The sequence below is a fragment of the Triticum urartu genome, chromosome 2 (assembly GCF_003073215.2).
Source record: "Triticum urartu cultivar G1812 chromosome 2, Tu2.1, whole genome shotgun sequence".
Taxonomy (NCBI): Eukaryota; Viridiplantae; Streptophyta; class Magnoliopsida; order Poales; family Poaceae; genus Triticum; species Triticum urartu.
The window spans coordinates 179,508-188,178 of record NC_053023.1 but is presented as its reverse complement, the minus strand read 5'-3'; positions in this window follow the sequence as shown (position 1 = coordinate 188,178).

Here is an 8,671-nt window from a genome sequence, read left to right as displayed (position 1 = left end):
CCAAAACCACACATGGGGACTACATGTACTTTCAATCTCCCCCATTTTGGTAATTGATGACAATCTCAACAAGATGGTTTATGTAATGAATTTTAACACAAGTATGCAATTTACTGGAGGATAAATTGTATACTTGAGATAGTATTGATAGAATCAAGTGTCACAAAGATACTTGAGTTTATCAGGCTTAGTGTACTAACATCGAAACTCTCAACAAGAGGGTTTATATAATGAATTTTAACACAAGTATGCAATTTACCGGAGGATAAATTGTATACTTGAGATAGTATTGATAGAATCAAGTGTCACAAAGATACTTGAGTTTATCAGGCTTAGTGTACTAACATCGAAACACTACAAAAGTATTTGAGGTTAGTGGAACCACAATATATAGAGCAAGCTCCCCCACAATATATGCATGTGTGAATGAAATTTGGATTTCCTTGCATATATTGGTTGGCATACACTAGGTGGAGTTTTCTCTATATATTCATTCATGCAACAAACATATATAACCAGGGTAGATAAGCATGAGTGACAACAAGCACTTACAAAAATACTTATCTTAAACCCTCTAAACTTATTCCCCATTGGCAACAAATGCCAAAATGGATGAAAAAATCTAGTGGACTAATATTGTATGAGTTCCTCCTTACTGTGTGCATATCGCAAAAATGTGAGTGAAATCAAATGCACATATTCAATGATGAAAAATTTGAGGAGCTCAACCCATATTTAGGATCTAGAATGCAACAAGATAGTATGATATGAAAATAAGATTAAACATGGGAGGAAAACATTCAAAAGATCCAAAGAACATATTTTGGACAAGATAAAATAGGAATATCCAATGTGATCATCATGTCAAGTATGGTCTAAAATACATCTAAAACACATGAGTGCGCAAGGATATATGCAATGCATATAAGCACTCACGACACAATCTCTTACCGAAGCCATACCACACAAAGTGGATGGCAAGGGATAAATGATATCAAAGAAATATATGAACTTTCTTATGTATAAAACTTTCTAAGTGGCTAATAATAATCATGATATGTATCCACAAAGAAACCCGTATACACAAAAAAGGTTGTAATTGATAAGAACATGATATCCACGGGTGAATCCACTATTATACAACTTCGAGTATAGCATAAGAGCAAGGCACATGGCACAAAGTATTAATAAATTGATCTCATTTGCATAACACAAAGTGACGCAAGAAATCAAAAGATCTGACGAGCCAGAAGGATAAAAGAATATTATGATTTGAGCAAAGGAGTGTTCTAAGGAAAATAGAGAAGCTCCCCATGATTTGTGCACTATTTAGATTTTTTATTTGGATACAAGTCCACAAAATAGGATCATCACTCCCCCAAAATCAATAGGAACACGAAGAAATTGCAAGCAAGCATAGGTAACAAAAGAAGCCTAGCAATTGCAACAAACATATGGTTGAGCAACATGTAAATGAGGCAACCTAATAATAGGCACAACCAAAATGATGTGTGTGAGTCACATCAAAGCACTTGAGAAGACTAATATAAGGATGAGAATTAAGCATCAACATAGTCTTGAGTAAATGAGATTCAAGGTTCCAGACAAGTCCTTCCCACACACACGAACTTAAGCAGGTGACACACACATCAAGCAAATGGGTTTCACAAGCTCATTAATAGCAAATTAAAAATCAAAGCTTGTGACAACCCATGGTGAAGATAGGAAATGATAGGCTTGTCAAGACAAGCACGAGGACAACAAACTTCACCAAATATGACTGGACTAAGATGCAAAGAGGTAAGACACACACTCATACAACGAATGCTTCCACGGAGCCACCAAAGATATAAAAGGAGAATGAAACGATGGACATGAAAGAATAGGTATATCAAACTAGAGATGCAACCTCTCTCACGTGCATAAGATTCTAGGTAAATGACATATATATCCACAAAGAAGGATGTACACATGAAACAGTTACAAAAGGAAAGAATAAGATATCCAAACGGGAGTCATAAAATATACCAATGAGATCTTTGCTTGAAAGCATAGCACATGGCTTAATATTCTCTTATTGTATATTAATGAACTCCAAACACACAACCATCAAAGACATCACAACTAGCAACAAGAGATCATTGTTGGGATGCTTTGAGAGAGGAAAGAAGTATCACAAGAACGAGTTAATAAATTCATGCCATGAGGCAACCTACACAAGGTTGACCCCATTTCTATATATAGGCATGAAGTAAATACTTGTTACCGAGATAGCATTGGTATGCATCGTAGATCAATAAAATGTCCAAGATTGGCTCTAATTTTCTCATAGTGCCACCACCTTCATGAATAAGCCAATCACCCATGCTTCTCAATGTACCTAAAACATTCTAAGTACAATATGGTCCCCAAATTTATTGGGTCCGAAGTAGTTAGCATAACTACAACACATAGGGAAAAACCACTTAAGTATGTGCATATCGATATGATTTTGAATTTCATGCACATCTTAGCTATTAAGAATTTGATGGATTTACCATATATATATATGAAGCAAACAAGGCTTGCGAATTTACACATAGTAACTATGCATGCACATGCCTACCAAAATCCAGGGAGATACAAAATGGGAAAATGAACACATAACCATTAATACTTCCAATAACATCAGTAGTCATTCATGTTGTCCAAAATAAATCAAAGCGACAAATCAACATATGATAGCACACAAAGTTCAACATATGAACAAAGGAAAACCAATGAGCATATAAGATATGCATTGCACACATACTCATAGGAATATCTCACTCAAGTAGATATCGGATACTATAGACAATGAGATGAGAAACTCCCATAACTCCATACAAACCAATACGATGAACTCGAGCAAATGACATTTCGAGTTATCATTCGACATAGAATCCACATAAGTACATGATCATCTATACTAACACAAGCATAACATGAGATTTTAGAAGTAAACACAATGCTTGGATAGTATATTATTAACATTCCAATTAGATAGATCATCATGCAAAGCAACAATTGGAGTATCTTTAATCAAACGATTTTCCGAATATGATTTTGAAGATAACCATGGGAAAAACTGCACAAGAATGCCATATATAAACAATGCATTGCATGCCACAGAGATATAAGATAATCTCAAATATATTATAGGTGGCATCCCATAATTGTTCACATTTAGCAAGGATTGTGATATGCACAAAGCATATCACTCCCCCATAATGTGGTGATCCATTAATATCTCAAAAGAGCCCAATAAGATGCAACTAAAATGCAATGAAGGCTCAAGACTACACACACAAATATATGACGTGCATTGCAACCCACACATGCTAGATAACACAAATCAAACATATTAGGAGACACAACATATACAAACATATGCTAGGTACAAAACCTAAACATGCATGGGGCTAGTAACTTTCAATGTAGACAATATAAATACAAGTTACCGCCACAAGGAGCATTAGAATCACAAATATGATGATAATTCATTTGACTTGGTTTGAACCATAATGAATGGTGAGAATCATTTTTCTTCATGAACTAGCCAAGTCTCCAATGCCCTCCACACACCTATTGATCAAGTTTGAGCTCGATGGTCCCCAACCACGTTGGGTCCTAAGAAGTTAGTAACAACAGGCTTGGCAACCCAAACGGTATTATCCACTTTCAAACCACTTTGGGCACCAACATACTTGGCAAACATATTACCATCAATATCCTTCCTAAGTGAATAATGATCATTGATAATTGGAGGCTTGGAGATGTTACCGTTGGGACATGATGAAGCTATGTGTCCCTTCTTACGGCAAATATAGCAACATGTACTCCTCCTTCTCTTCTTCTTTACTTTCTCAACTTGGGAAGTAATAACATGTTTCATCATGGATAGTGGCCGTTCTTCAACTTGAGGTTGAACTTGATATTGAGCTTGAAGCCGCTTCCCATGTAGCTTCCCTTTATAAGCCCTTTTCTTCAATGGACAAGATCTCACGTGATGTCCAACCTTTTTGCACTTAAAGCAAGAAATGTTGGACTCGTTCTTGGCTTAGTCTTGCCCCCTTTTCTTGTTCATGGATTTCTTTTTGTTGGAGTGAAAACTATGTCCATCATCACACTTTTCCATGTCTTTCTTCAAACTAGTAACTTGGGCCTTGAGCTCATTAATTTCCTCTACATGGTTAGTTTCAAGACTAGAAACAAGAGGACTAGTGGAAGTAGAAACTTCATGGTTAGAGCAACAAGACAAGGTAAGAAATTCATCATGAGGTGTATCAATATCATGTAGAGAGGAATTGCAAGGACTAGCACATGGAAATAAGGCATTTTGAGTAGAAGGTGTGCTAATATCCACATGAGACTCACACGATTTTACCTTCGTGAACATAGCCTCATGATCTAACTTTAGCCCGTCATGAGAGATTAGAAGATCCTCATGAGTGCCCGAGAGCTTTTCATAACTTTCTTCCAATTTCCCATAATTGCTAGTTAGCAAATAAAGTTGAGTCCATAGCTCAACATTTTCTTTCAACATCGGTGCTTCACACAAGATAGAGTTAGTAGCACAATCATCATTATCAATATGCGAGGAGCATGTAGAAACTAGAGACTCTGCATGAGTAGCTTGAAGTTCCTCATGAGACTTAGAGAGTTTGGTGAGCTCTCATTTGACATTCTTGTAGCCAAGGTCAAGGTGCTCAAAATCCTCTTTAAGTTTACAATGAGTAACTTCAATCTCTTCTTTTAAAGACCTCAAGTCACTAAGACATTGATGAGCCTTAGCAAGTTCATGTTCAAGTTGTTCACCTTTGGCTTGCTCGTTAAGAAATAAGTCATTATGTTTTTGAAAGCAAGCAAGAACATCTTGGAACCTTTTATAAGTGTTATGTTTAGCTCTATGAAGAGTTTTCCCAATCTCATAGAGATTTTGAGTCAAGTCATCATCATCATCCTCACTACAACTATCATCATTATCACTAAAAGAAGATGATACCTCGTCATTACCTCTTGCCATGAGGCACATGTGAACAAAGGGGGTGATGATGATTCTTTTGGAGAAGAGGGTTCTTCATCAATCAAGCATGCCTCATCTTTCTTGATTTCCTCTACATGGTTAGTCATAGAACAACTAGAGGAAACCAAATCATTTCTATCATGGCAACATGGGAGATCAAGCATATCATCAGAAATGAGCTTACCACCATCATCACAAGATATTTCTTCACTCACCTTGTCATTACCTTGTGGCACGCCGCATGATGGTGAAGTGGAAGATATTGAAGTGTCCAACTAATTGGAGGTGGACGCAATATAGAGTTCTTCATGATTTAAAAATGTGGAGAAATCCTCCATTAACTCCCTGAAAAGAATATTGTCTTCATCAAGATTGGACCCACCATATGTATCTTCAAGTTTGGTCCAAGCCTCATGAGCCGACTTGCAAGTCAAGATTTCCTTAAACAGTTCGAAGGATATAGCTTGGTGAATGGCACTCAAAACTTGACTATCAAGATGCATATCCTCAAGTGATGGAGATTGTCCATCCTTTAGATTTGAATCCCCTACAACAACAATCCGCAAAGCATTTGGACCCATGGCCCGAAAGTGACAAAGCATGTGTAATCTCCACATAATGTAATTTGTGCCATTAAAACAAAATGTGTCATCGTGCACTAGTTCACTAGTCGACATCGTTACTCTCTAGGCGGTGAAGCCTAATAAGGAGAGACCGGGCTCTGATACCAATTGAAAGGACCACGATGTCGCCTAGAGGGGGGGTGAATAGGCGTTTTAAAATCTTTTACGGATTTGGCTATATCCTAATGCGGAAATAAACTAAGCGAATACTTTTCAAGCACAAATCCTAAATATACTAGGCTCACTAATTAAGTGCACCAACGACTTAGGATAAACAAGATGAGAACAACGAGGATATGAGTAAGCACAAGTAAGTCACACAAACTTACTCAATGTATATCACGAGATATGGAAATGAATAATACACACAACCACAAGTAAGCAATATAAGCTTACACAAATTGTATCACAATGTATGGAATTGAATGATACAAGCAAACTCAAGTAAGCACTACAAGCTTACACAAGTTATGTCACAAGATATGGAAATGAATGTTACAAGCTAGCAATTCACACTAAGCATAAGATAGAACAATAGTAGAAAGTATGAATTGCGAATATAAAGTGTAGGCCTAAATAATATCTTCAAGGGAATGGCCAACACAATATAATGAGGACAACAAGATATAGTGAATGCATGGTCAAGTGACCAAAGTAAACCACAAGTAAGGAGTTAGGGTTACGAATAACCAAAGTCATGAAGACGAGGATGTATCCCGATGTTCACTTCCTTGGAGGGAAGGTAGTCACCGTTAGAGAGGTGGATGTTACCACGACGGCACACCAACGCCACGAAGGATCACCCTATTCTCCTTGAGATATCACCTCGAAGGCGATTCTCATCCACTAGTGGTAGACCTTGAGGCGGCCTCCAAACCTTCACAAACTTTTCGGGGGACAAATCACAAGTTGATTCCTCACCGGAGCACTCCTACCGCCTAGGAGTATCCAACCTCCAAGAGTAACAAGAACAAAGGGGAAATGCTCAAAACTTGCTCAAATCACGAATTCCTTTGGTTAAGAGAGGGAGAGGGAGTGGATCTATCACTTGATTGGAAAAACTCTCAAGAACTCTCACGAATCTCTCCGGGATCTAAGATTTGGTGTAGGAGAAGTGAGAGGGAGCCACTTGTGTTCTTGGGGCGATTTGGGATCAAGTGATCAACCCTCTACCAGATTAGTAGAGGGATATATATAGAGGGCCTAGGAAACTAGCCGTTTGTGAGTAAGTGACAGCGTCGGGCCGGACATCCGGGCAAGTGCCGGACATCCGGCGGGCACAACCAACATATGAAAACAGGTTCTGGAATTTGCGGGCCGGATTTCCGGGAGGATCCCGGACATCCGGGGCGACCCGGAAGCCCGGACATCCGGGATCCGGCCATTAAAAAAACAGCAGGAACCCCAAAACTGAAACATGCATAACTTTCACATCCGGACTCCGATTTTGATGATCTTGGGCTCGTTTTGAAGCTATGGAAAAGCTCCAGGTCCTCACAAAGGTAACCACCCAAGATAAGCCAAAATGGAGGGTGAAAAGCATGCAAGGGTTATACATATACTTTGGGGAACCTAGTTGGCTTTGGATTTTCTTTTGAGATATGTAGGCATATTGTATTTGTATTGGATAGGAGTGAAATATGCCTATGTTGGAATATGATGTGAGTAGAATAGAAATGGATGATGTTGACTTGAGCAAATCCATCACTTACCCCTTTGATCCCCTCTTAATAGTGCGGGATCCCTATAACTCAAGAATCATAAAAGAACTATACTAGATAGCTACCGGAAACTCATTCTTGAGCATATATCCTTTTCGATGGTCATCGATCCTCGCATCTAAAGCCAAAGGAACTAATACCTTTTACTAGAGCCTTTCACTTGAGCTTTATATTGATGTTTCTTCATGGCTCAAGTTGAAGGCAAGACATTGGAGAAGTCTTCAAGTAGCTCCCCCATGCACAATGTGGAAAGCTTTGCATTGCATTCATATTTACTTGTCCATCAGCATTAATTACTTGATGACATACTTTGATGAGCACCAAGATTTCTTATAAGCACCAAGCTCATGAGAATTACCTAACCCACATAACATAAACAACACATAGTATGGGTTAGTACACAAAGCCCAATTGATAAATTCTTACCATACCACAGGATCTCATGTGGCACATGATATGCGCTTGTGTGTTGACCATCTTAGAGGTCAATCTTTGATCTTTATCTTGGTCAACATTTATCTTTTCTCCATGATTAATATTGATGTCTTGAAGGCCCTATTGATATCTTAACTATGCTTCATTTCTTCAAGACATAATAACCAATATCTCAATTCACCATGACCATATCAAGTTTCTCCTTGAATATCATATTGGACATGATTTTCTCGTTCTCATGCTCCAACATAGTATCTTGAGAGGCACAATGAATTCTTCACTTGAATTACTTGCTTCAAGACATAATAATCCATGACTCAACATATGAGCTCATATTGATCCTATATTCAAGCATATGTAGAATTCTTCTCTTTAATCATTCTCCCAATATCTTTATCCATCATGGTTAAACTCATAAGCCTTGATGCATGCACAACAATATGTATATGACATTCATTTCGAATCCATTCTATCTCCTTCTTGCATCACCATGGAACAAACATCCTTTAGTTCATCCAATATTCTTCATGCATTGGAAATGGAACTTTCCTTCAAAATGTATAACTCAATGCAAACATTAGTCCATTTAGATTGTCATCAATTACCAAAACCACACATGGGGACTACATGTACTTTCAACAGGTAGCTCAGTGTTCTACACATTTATAATTTGGTCCATGTGGAAGGAATGATAGCCATAATTAATTGACATCAACGACCATTATCACTACTTTTTTGTTACCCTAGGTCCATTATATTGAACTAAACCGATGTTTTCTCTCGTACTTTGTTTCACATAGTACGACGAAGTTTGTTCTTCCCCAAACACAACAAATCTATCTATTAAT